The sequence below is a fragment of the Chrysemys picta genome, chromosome 2, assembly GCF_011386835.1.
Source record: "Chrysemys picta bellii isolate R12L10 chromosome 2, ASM1138683v2, whole genome shotgun sequence".
Classification (NCBI taxonomy): Eukaryota; Metazoa; Chordata; order Testudines; family Emydidae; genus Chrysemys; species Chrysemys picta.
In genome coordinates this window covers 43,645,594-43,656,826 of record NC_088792.1, presented here as the reverse complement: position 1 = coordinate 43,656,826, position 11,233 = coordinate 43,645,594, and the positions used below count along the sequence as shown (strand labels likewise).

Here is an 11,233-nt window from a genome sequence, read left to right as displayed (position 1 = left end):
GTATCCTTTCTGAAATTCCTCATCAGAACGATAACTACAAATACACACTGGCTCATTTTTTATACTCCTGCGTGATGGGCTACTGGCAACAGGAAAAAGGACACTGCAGCATTTAACAAGTTATTTTGTGAAACCAACACTTCTGCCTTGCTGCCTGCTGTGAATCTGATTTGTATTAAAACCTCCATGTTTGCTGTTACACTTCGTGTGGCCCAAAGACCTCTTGTTGCCAACTGGCAAAGAGAACAAGGGTACGTGAGGGTTACAGCGATCCCCTGGGTCTGATATCTGCATACTAGTCTGCCAAAGAATGTCATGTAAGGTCTCAAATGTCACACTGGTCATCATAAGCATTGTGAAATGTATGTACGGAAAATATGTGAAGTGTTATGCATATATACTAAAAATTATGCTCCTTAGGTCTGTGAGTTAAGACAAGTCACCAAAAGGTGATCCACGAAGTCCTGGTAAGCAGTGGGAAAGAGATGATTATCTCACTCTGGCTGGTCATATGCAAATTATGTACTATATGATTCACAAAGCCCTCCACCTCCAGTTACAGTCTGAGCAAAATGCTAATCAATAGATTGCAGAGGTTGCAGGAAAAAAAACAGACAGGGTTATTCGGTTTAGAAGTAAGACAACGAACTTTTGAAACTACATCTGGGATGCAGATGAACCCGCAGTTAGTTCTTCACTCTGTGAGAACAAGCTGACAGCCGAAGGGATCTCAACCAACCGGATTCAAAATGCTGGGAAAGGGGGAAGCTATCTTGTAGGAGATAGGGAATTCCTTGTTAGTTAAGTTTAGGCTCAAGAAAGAGTGTTGTGTTTTGTTTTATATTTAACCATTTGTTTCCAATATTCTCACTATTACTTGAATCTCTGTTCTTTGATAAAAAAAAATATTTTTCTTTTCACTTATATATATAAATGCTGAGTGTTAAGCACAGTGGGGAGCCTGAGTTGATTCTTGCATCCTGGCATGTACTGTTCCTTTGGGAGTAGCAAATCTGAGTGTTCAGTGAGTGTTCAGAGGAACAGGGGCTGAGCACTCCAGAGAGACACTCAGAGGACTCAGGGAGGATGGGGAGGTTGGAGTGTGCCTATCGTTTATACAGAGCCAGGCCTGCAGAGGCCTGGAAAGTAGTACTTGTGCTGCCAGGGGCTGGTGGTTTCAGGGAGCTGATTTGACAGCTGGCACAGACAGGACTTCCTCATGCTAAGGGCAGGTGGTGGCGAGGTGTCTCACAACCTGAATACCCCTGGGAAGCATCATCCTTCCCCTAACCTCTGTCCACCTGTCCTCAGACTGTGAGATTCTCAGGGCCACAACGATCCCATCTTTAGTGTCTGGAAAGCACCTAGGGCATTGTGGGTGCTACCATAGACAAATCATAACTACAAAAGTTATACAACAATCAATATACTGAGAGAGCCAGGGATCATTTTCACTGTTTTGCTAACTACAACACTTCCAGATAGTCATTCTCCATGATGCTCTGAAGAGTCTGAGCCTGCAAGATGTGGAGCATATCCTGAAAAGTACTAAGCACCTTCAGCTCCCAGCTGAAGTCAGGATGCTCACAGGGTTGGGCCTGTATTTTAAAGGCCATTTTTACCTAGATTTTACTGATTACATACTATTTTTTCCTCAGGATCACTGCCTTAGTCACTACACCGGATGAACAGTGCTCTCTAAACGGGTATTTTTTTTTGTCCGTATCTTTCAGTGTGTAACCCCAGCCTTATATACTGCACACCATCCAAATCCTGCACTGAATACAAAGTTATTAATTTTGTCATGGGCTTGTTTTTTGGAGCTCATCACTATACTGTCTGTGTACTTAAAATGTTAATGAATGTATCTACACAGTGTTTCCCGCACACTCTAGAGCACTCTACCTTTACCCTTTCGTGGACTCAAAGCATAACCCAATTAATTTAGGCACCCGCACGCTTTCCCAGATCCTAGGGCTCCGGGTGAAAGGCACCTACCCATACCCGATTCCTAGGGTTCAGGGTGTAAACAGGTTAATTTAAGTACCCACCTTTACCCTGTTCCAAGGGCTTAGGGCATAATCCTCCATGGATTTGCACGGCCTTTTACCAGTGAAAGAGCCTTACGCAGTAATATCCTTAACCTCTATTTATTAACAGTTACCAAGACAGAATGCACACACTAAGCATACACTGCTCACCACTCCCAATGAGGCAGACGAACTTTTCCTGGTGGCCAGTTGGGATCAGGTTGTCTGGGGACTCCAGCTGCTGCACAATATAGCTGGCAAGGTGTTGAGGTCTGGCAGCTCTGATCCTGGTCTGTGTCCTGGCGCTGGTTCCAAAGAACTTCCTTTTGGAGCCCAGTTTATATAGTGAAACTTGAATCCTGCACTTAGCTGTACTTTAACCAATCATTTGACTAGAGTATTACAAAATAATTCTTTTATCAATTGAAACAATTCTTTAGTTGATTTAAATCTTGCCAAATTAGTTATGCAACAGACAGAAACAATTAAACAATCAGACAGAAACAATACAGATAAACAATAGAGAAGTAGGGACCCTACAGGTAAAACAATAAAGTATAGATTTCACAACTGCTGATAACTGATTTCTTGCCAGACAGAATGCAATCAAACAAAGTTTTCTTTAAACATCTTAAGATCTGTTTCTTTATCTGGTGATGGTGGGTATTGGTAAGAAGGATCGCCTTCTCAACAGCCTGATATTACATTGTTTTGACATAATTTAGAGGGAATGTGAAGATGTGACTTTCTGCTTCTTGGCTCATAGCTGCTGCTGTCCTAATGTGCAGAAGAAAAAGGCCTCAGACCTTACATCTGTGTGAAGTATTGGGTTTCCAGGTGTCCGGTTTTCGACCAAAAAGGGTACGTCTTCACTACCCGATCCGGCGGGTAGCAATCGATCTATCGGGGATCAATTTATCATGTCTCGTCTAGACGCAATAAATCGATCCCCGAACGCGCTCCCCGTCAACTCTGGAACTCCACCAGAGCGAGAGGCAGAAGCGGAGTCGACGGGTGAGCCGCGGCCGTCAATCCTGCACCGTGAGGACCCAAGGTAATTCAATCTAAGATACGTTGACTTCAATTACGTTATTCTCGTAGCTGAAGTTGCGTATCTTAGATCGATCCCCCCCCTCAAGTGTAGACCAAGCCTAAGTCTGGTTGAAAAGGGGACTTGACAGTGTTTGGTCAGATCTACTGACCGAACACCCAAAATCCAGTTACTGCGGGCAGGTGAGGCAGGGAGGCGCCAGGTCATCACCTGTGCCATCCCTATGCAGCCGGAGCCACCTCCTACCTACATGGAGCAGCTGCAGCTCCCAGCCCCGGCTCTGGGTTGGGAGGGGAGGGGAGGAGAGGAGAGGAGAGGAGAGGAGAGGAGAGGAGAGGAGAAAAGCAGCGAGAGACCAGGGGAGGAGGGAAGAAGAGCAAATGATGGGTGAGGCCTAAGGGGGAAGAGGCAGGGCAGGGGCTCCAGCTCTGCTCACTCCAGCCCCCCTCCCTCTGTCGCTCGCTCTCCCCCACCCTCATTCACTCGCTCTCCCCCACCCTCATTCACTCGCTCATTTTCACCAGGCTGCGGCAGGGGTTGGGGTGCGAGAAATGGTGAGGGCATTGGCTGGGGGTGTGGGCTCTGGGGTGGGGCCAGAGATGAGGGGTTTGGGGTGCAGGAGGGGACTCTCGGCTGGGGAGTGGGGCCGAAGGATTCGGAGTGTGGGACGGGGCTCTGAGCTGAGGCAGGAGGTTGAGGTGTGAGAGGGGGTACGGGCTCTGGGCTGGGGCCAGAAATGAGGAGTTCACTGAGCAGGAGGAGGATCCAGGCTGGGGCAGGGAGTTAGGATGCGGAGGGGATATGAGGGTATGGCTGGTGGTACGGGGTGGGGTGGGGTTGAGGGGTTTGGGGTGCAGGAGGGGGCTCCAGGCTGGGGGGGTTGGAATGTGGGAGGGAGCTTTGAGCTGGGGCAGTGGGTTGGGGCGCAGGCTCCAGAAGGGACTTTAGGTGTGGGAGGGGGCTCAGAGCTGGGGCACAACACAATGGTAACAGGGCCAGAAAAGTCTCTTGGTGGCACAACACTCAGAATGGGGGAGTGCGCAGAATGCGCAAAACAAAATGGGGAATCTATTACTTAGAGGCTGTTTACAGTTCCTCTGATAACATCTCAGGGGTACTGAATTGTCCAGTGCAGGGGCGGCCAACCTGAGCCTGAGAAGGAGCCAGAATTTACCAATGTACATTGCCAAAGAGCCACAGTAATATGTCAGCAGCTCCCCATCCGCTCCCCCGACTCCAACCTGCAGCAACCCTTGCCCACCGGCAGCCCCACCAATCAGTGCCTCCCGCCTGCTGCGATCAGCTGTTACGCGGTGCACAGGAGGCTCTGCAGGGGCGGGGGGAAGAGTAAGGGCATGGCAGGCTATGGGGAAGGGGTGGAGTGAGGGCAGGGCCTGGGACAGAGCAGGGGGTTGAGCACTGAACACTCCCCGGCACATTGGAAAGTTAGCATCTATAGCTCCAGCCCCGGAGTCAGTACCTATGCAAAAAGCCGCATATTAACCTACGAGAGCCGCATGCGGCTCCGGAGCCACATGTTGGCCACCCCGGTCCAGTGGGTGCTCCAGTAATTAAATATGTAAACAGTAAAATTTTAGAGCTAGAAATATATTTTGGGAAACATGGAAAGCATCTAGCACTTACCCTTTGTGTTCATAATTCATATTAGTCTGTTTATAGTCAGATATTAATTGTTCATTACTGGTTTTTGCAGTTTTACAGTCTAAACACCATCCATAACATTTTAAATTTGATTTTTTAAAACCAAGATATTGTTTTTAAATGTGAACATAACAAATACTGCTTTTCTATAATCTTTGTACTACTGTAATTCCTTTATTATAGTGTTACGTCACACTTAGGCTGGGTCAACACTATCAAATTATGTTGATATAGCTACATCGCTTAGGATTTTCCACACCTGCGTGATGCAGTTATAACAACCTAACTCTAGGTGCAGAGAGCACTATGCCAACAGGAGGGCTTCACCCATGGACATAGCTACCCACTCTGGGAAGGTGGGGGTGGATTACCTATGTGGATGGGAGACGCCCTCCCATGGGCATAAGTAGTGTCTTCACTAAAGTGAAAACAACGAGAAGTCCGGTGGCACCTTAAAGACTAACGGATTTATTTGGGCATAAGCTTTTGTGGGTAAAAAAACCACTTCTTCAGATGCATGGAGTGAAAACTACAAATGCAGGAATTCTCATCAGGCTACCCGGATACTTCACTGAAGTATTACAGCCACGCAGCTGCAGCCTTTTAACTGCAGACAAGACCTTAGACTGTGAAACGCATGGGGCTGTGGCCTGCCCCTTGCATTAGTCTGTAGACGCCAGGCACCCCTAAGCACGGAACAAATAAAGAACATACTCAACGGGGCCTCAGCCTAGCCTGGGCACAGGACAGGGGTATGCAGACTGGCAGCGGGGAGGGGACATTAGCCTTACTCAGTTTGTTCCTGGGCCTGTGGCCAGACGAGCGGCCCTGGGGTAGTTTAGCGGGGGCAGCTGTGGGCCAGGTGCTGGGGTTTCTAAGAGCTCTGCCCCAGGGGTTGTTTGGGGCCCGGTCCCCCGGCCGAGGCACACGGCGCTGACGGGTGAGTACGTGCAGGCAGCTCGCTACGCCCCGGCCCTGGCCTTTCGGGCACCCAGGCTCCCTCCCCGGAGCCCATCCCGCGCTGCCGGGGCAGCCGTGCCCGAGGGGGTCTGGCCTCGCCCCCCGCAACAGCCGCCAGCTCGGGGCAGCCCTGCCGGCGGGAACAGCGAACGGGGCTCGGGCGCTGCCCGGTTCGCGCTGCAGGCCCCGGGCAAGGGGACTATCCCCCCCCGAGCGGGCCCACAGCCGAGCTCACCTCGCCCCTGCGCGCCCGCCGCCGCCAGCTCCGGCCGCCCCGCAGCCGCACAGTGACGTGGAGCACAGTAGCAGCAAGCGCCGCCGAGGCCTCGCCTTGCTTCAGAGTAGGCGGGGCGGCGGGAGGCCGTGTGCCGCGCCCTGTGCAGGGACTGGAGACACGCTTCCCTGAAACGCCGCCGCTCCCCAAAGCCGCCCTCCGCTAGCCGGCGGGAACGTGTCACAGCCCCAGTCGGCTCCTGGCCCCGCTCAGCCCCCCCAGATGTCCCCCACCCGGGCGCGCGCACACACCCCGGCCCCGCTCAGTCCACAGGAACCCCCCACCCCGCACACACACACACCCTGGCCCCGCTCACCCCACGGGAACACCCCCGCACACACACACGCCCCGACCCTGTTCACCCCACGGGAACACTCCCTGCACACATGCCCCATCTCCGCTCACCCTGCAGCTGCGGGGTCCCTCCCCCCCACACACACACATCCCCTGGCATCGCTCACCCCACAGGGACCATGCCCGCACACACACACTGGTCTGGCTCACCCCACTGGGACCCCTCCTCACACACATGCCCCAGTCCCGCTAACTGCATGGGGACCCCGCCTGCACACACACATCAATCCCTGCTCACCCTGCGGGGGTTGTCCCCACACATCCATCCCTGCTCACCCACAGGGACCCCGGCCTCGCTCACCCCATGGGGACACCACCACACACATGACCCAGCCTTGCTCACCCCACCGGCCCCCCCACACACACACACCCCGGCCTGGCTCACCCCACTGTGTTACCAGATTTGCCTGTTACTTTGGGGTATGCTCATTTATTAGGGTTACTCTTCTGGGGTGGGGGCGGTTCTGTAATTCTATCAATGTACTGCTTGTGTCACTTATATGTTCTCATGCAGCGCTCTACTTCTCCCTTCTGCAAGTTCCCTCCTAATGGAGCTATCCTGCAGGACCTAGGTTCCCCAGGGCTGGGTTCTTCCAGACCCAGAATCAGAGGAACACACACATTAACAGAGCACGTCTGAGAGGACCAGGTTAATCAGTACTCCCAAGCTGACTCCTTATATGTCCTTGGTCTCAGCAGGTTTTCCAAGCTGTCACCCTCATATGCTGTGGGCACCGCACCGGAATAGAGTACACCTGAGCAGGCTGGGTCGAGCAACACTTCCAAGCTGCCACCCCCCTATGCCCCAGGTTCAGCACGTTCTTATCCCCACTTTCACGTTACAATTGTTCTGGTAGTAACCCACTTGACGACCAAACCCCACAGGATTTTTGGGCACTGCAGGGATCTTTAGCTTAGGTACAAGGAGCATTGCTGCAGAGGGAGAGAGAGAAGCAACCAGCTTAACCATGAAAGTTATTTATTGCCAGGTAATAACCATATAAGGGGAGCCAAACAAACAAAATGGTTATAATAAATCTAACATACATTTGATTATAAAAGTCAGGTTTAGAGAACTATAACTGATCACACAAGCCAGGGTCAGAAGGCTATACCTAGAGCGAGAGAGTTGGGTTCTCACCACTCTGTGAAGCTTGAACCAGTTGGGGTTCCCAGGTGGTCGTGATAGCAGAGGGACCAGAGTGCTGGAGACAGGCAGAGCCCCCAGTACGCAGTCAGGAGAAGATGAAGTCCCAATGGAACTGATGCAGATTTTAGATCCGGGCATCAGAACACTTACTTGAGCATGGGTAGGGGTTTTTGTAGGGAAACAACAATGGTTCAAGGGAGAACACTAGATTTGTTTATGGGTAAACTGGTGGCTCAAGGGAGTATGCCAAAATTGTTTTGTTCAGGCTAGACAGTAGGAACTGATCATTCCTGGCTATGGGCGGTGTTCCTTTCAGGGAGCTCACAATGCAATTAGGCAACTTCAGTATTTTGGATACCAATAAAGGATTTATTACTAGAATTGGTCTGATAACTACTGAGTTGGGTGTGTGCAGGCATGGGTTCATTAACATCTGGAGCAGAGATCCCCCATCATGCAAGTGCTTCCCTACTTTTCTGGTCCCAGAGTTCAGTGCGGTTCTTGCCTGGGAATCTCTGTTCTCCATTCTGTATGCTAATAGAGATGCCTCCCTGTCCCATCTTCGATGCAAATGAGGCTAGGGGAGTTTCCTTAATTCTGTCAACTTTGTCCTGATGGGTTTAGGTGTGTCTCTCACTGCCTTTTCATTGCTTTTTGTAAGTCTTTCTTCTGATCGGCTTTGGTTGAAGCAGAGGCTGGGGGTGGAGAAGGTCTTTCGTGAGTCAGACAGGCTGGGTACTGCGCCCTGGTTCCCCAAGAACACAGAGCTGGTAGGTAACAAGTTTCCCTGTTGATGGGGTGCTTGCGCTGAGCAAGTATCCCCATCACATCCTTACTCCGTGATACCAGGGCTGATCTTCAGTCCATTGCAGCCACCTCATCAGTCGTTGGATCCAGCAAACCAGTAGAACCAGACAATTACTAGTATAAGTTGGAAACCGATGATCACCACAATGGGGTGAAGCATGATATTGAAAAAACCTGTTGCACTGGGGCTCCACCCAAGCAAAGTCTCCTACCAGGAGTGATGGCCTGTGTTTTTAAGTGTAGCTGCTAGCCTAGAGATCTCCTGGTTGTGGTTGAATCTCCCCCGAAGTTTGGAGCTTCTGCAGCTCAGTTTGTAAGAAGGGATAAGTTAATAGTCCCTTAATGGCAGTGAGACCCAGGCCCAGTGAAAGGGTGGAAAACCTCCTTGTAGAGCTCAGGATAGTCTTACAGTCCATATAGGCAGAGTAAAATTAATATCACAACTAACAATAGTGGTTACATTACAGAAACAGCGATTAACATAAGGTACCCTGGGTTGAATGCAATGTCCATTAATCAATACAATATTACATCTTGTTCTTACTCACACCCACATGCTTTACCAACATAGACAATAACAGACCTCTCTTCCTGAATAACATCGAAGGAACAGTGAGACTTATTCCCAGGTTGTGGGAAGATGCATTCATCATGTTCCTCCAATGCTTGGTCTTCACAGATATAGCCCAAACCTTCTTTTCTTCTACACCCTTTTACATTTACTGTGTTCCACACATTATCTTTCTGCCAGGCCCAAGTGTTAGGATCTCTGGAGTACATTACTGAGTTACCATTAATCTGTAATCCCAGTGGGACTACTGGGTGGATTACTCTAATTTCTTTGCCTGCCACAATTATTAGGACTAACTGCAAGCTTTGCTGGTGGTGATTGTACAAAGTGTTAACTAGTCTCCACCAAGATATGGCTTATCTGTCAAGAAGACCAGAAAACATATAATTTTGGGGCACAGTATACAATGACCAAATTAACTTCTGGAATTAACACCTTTGAGAATGGCAAAATTGCCTGTCTAGTTGACACTGAACAAATCAAGTACTTCGGACCAGCAATAAAGAACTGGTTACTCAAGTTGTTTAATACATGCTCAACCACATACAAAGTACCCAAGATCTGGTGATGAGCACGTGTTATGGCACTTCTGAAGCTGGGAAAGAATGCAATTGAGTTAAAGAACTTCAGACTTATATCATGACTATGTCATCTCTACAAACTGTATGAGTGTCTCATCCTTAACCACCTATCACCACTCGTTGAAAAGCACTCGAATCCTAGAGCAAGCTGGTTTCCAGCCAGGCAAGTAATTCAGCAGTCATGTGCAGAATATCACTCAATACACAGAGGATAGCTTTGAAGTAGTATGGTAACAAGGCACTGTGTTTGTCGACCTATCAGCAGCATATGACATAATGAATCATCTAAGTCTCCTCACTAAATTATACAACATGATGAAAGATCACTACCTCATACGATTGATACAGTCTCTACTAGAGAACCAACATTTTTACATTGACTATACAGGAAGCAGAGCTGCTGGTGGCCACAGAAAAATGGCCTACCACAAGTGAGTGTATTCTCACCAATATTCTTCATCATCTACATGAATGATCAACCAATCCATCTTCGCACAAGAAGTTTTATCTATGCTGATGACCTGTGCGTCACTGCTCAAGCCAAGAATTTTGCACAGATCAACGCAATGCTAACATTGGTGGTGTCTGGGCTCTCTAGTTATTACACTACGAGCCAATTGCACACCAACCCAGCCAAAACACAAGTGAATCTATTCCAGAGGTGGGCAAACTACAGCCCGCGGGACCATCCTGCCCAGCACCTGAGCTCCTGGCCTCGGAGGCTAGCCCCCGGCCCCTCCCCTGCTGCCCCCCTCCCCCGCAGCCTCAGCTCGCTCACTCCGCCACCAGCGCAATGCTCTGGGCAGCGGGCAGGGGTGAAAGTAACTTACCTGAGCGGGCGCGTGGCCTCAACTGGAAGAGGCAGGGCCTTTCAAGATTTAAAGGCCCCGGGGCTCTGGCTGTGGCTGGGAGCCCCAGGGCCTTTAAATCACCCTGGAGCTACCAGCTGCAGAGGCAGCTGGGAGCCCCAGGGCTCGGGGCGAATTAAAGGGCCAGGGGCTCCGGGCCCTTTAAATCACCGCGGGAGCCCGGCTGCCGGAGCTCCAACGGCACTTTAAAGGCCCTGGGCTCCCCGCAGCGGCTGGAGCCCTGGGCCCTTTGAATCACCACCGCAGAAGCCGGTCCATTCTGGCGGCGTACTGGCTCTTGGATCCTGACGAAGGCCTCTGGGCACTACCACGATATGAATAATAAAAATAATAGCAAGTTGGTCATCACAATACTAAGTAATGGTCATTTTAATTGTATGCACGCTGCACTGATTTATAGCATACAGGATTTCCAATGTTCCTGTCCACTCTAGATAGATAAGACTTTGCAAAGTTTAGAGAGTAAAGCAAATGTTTGTATAAACAATAACAAACATTAGCATGTACATTAATATACAACGTATGTATATTATAGGATGTAATACTGTAGTGCCACACAATTTCAGAAAATGCCAGATATAGTATGGGACAAGGCAGAAGGGAGGATTCTGCAGATATGATTTACTGAATTTATATTAATTTTCCTGGAAACACACACAATTATTAAATAACCCTTAATTTAGGTTCACTTTTCCAGTGATTTTATTTCAGGAAAGAGTCCCACCAAAATCCCACAATATAGGTTCTAAAGGATACACGTTGATCTCAGATGTAGCAACCTGCATGGAACTTGGAGGGAGGAGCACAGGTTCCAGAAGGAAGAGTTTGGGGGAGGTATCAGGATGTTGATCCGTATACACATGGCCTGAATGCTAGCTGTAGTTGCTCTACCTTATACCTCTTTAAATAGTTCTCTTAATAAAG

The 11,233-nt window shown here is 49.6% G+C and overlaps 1 protein-coding gene across 1 annotated transcript in view; it reads right to left on the bottom strand.

Annotated features, from left to right (window-relative positions):
* Positions 1–6,110, bottom strand: part of CROT (carnitine O-octanoyltransferase) — a 109,253-nt gene extending 103,143 nt beyond the window's left edge. Inside the window, exon 1 of the mRNA XM_065586922.1 lies at positions 5,939–6,110. The gene's annotated coding sequence lies outside the window, so the exon portion shown is untranslated. The remainder of the gene's footprint in view (positions 1–5,938) is intronic.
* Between the last annotated feature and the right edge of the window lie 5,123 nt (positions 6,111–11,233).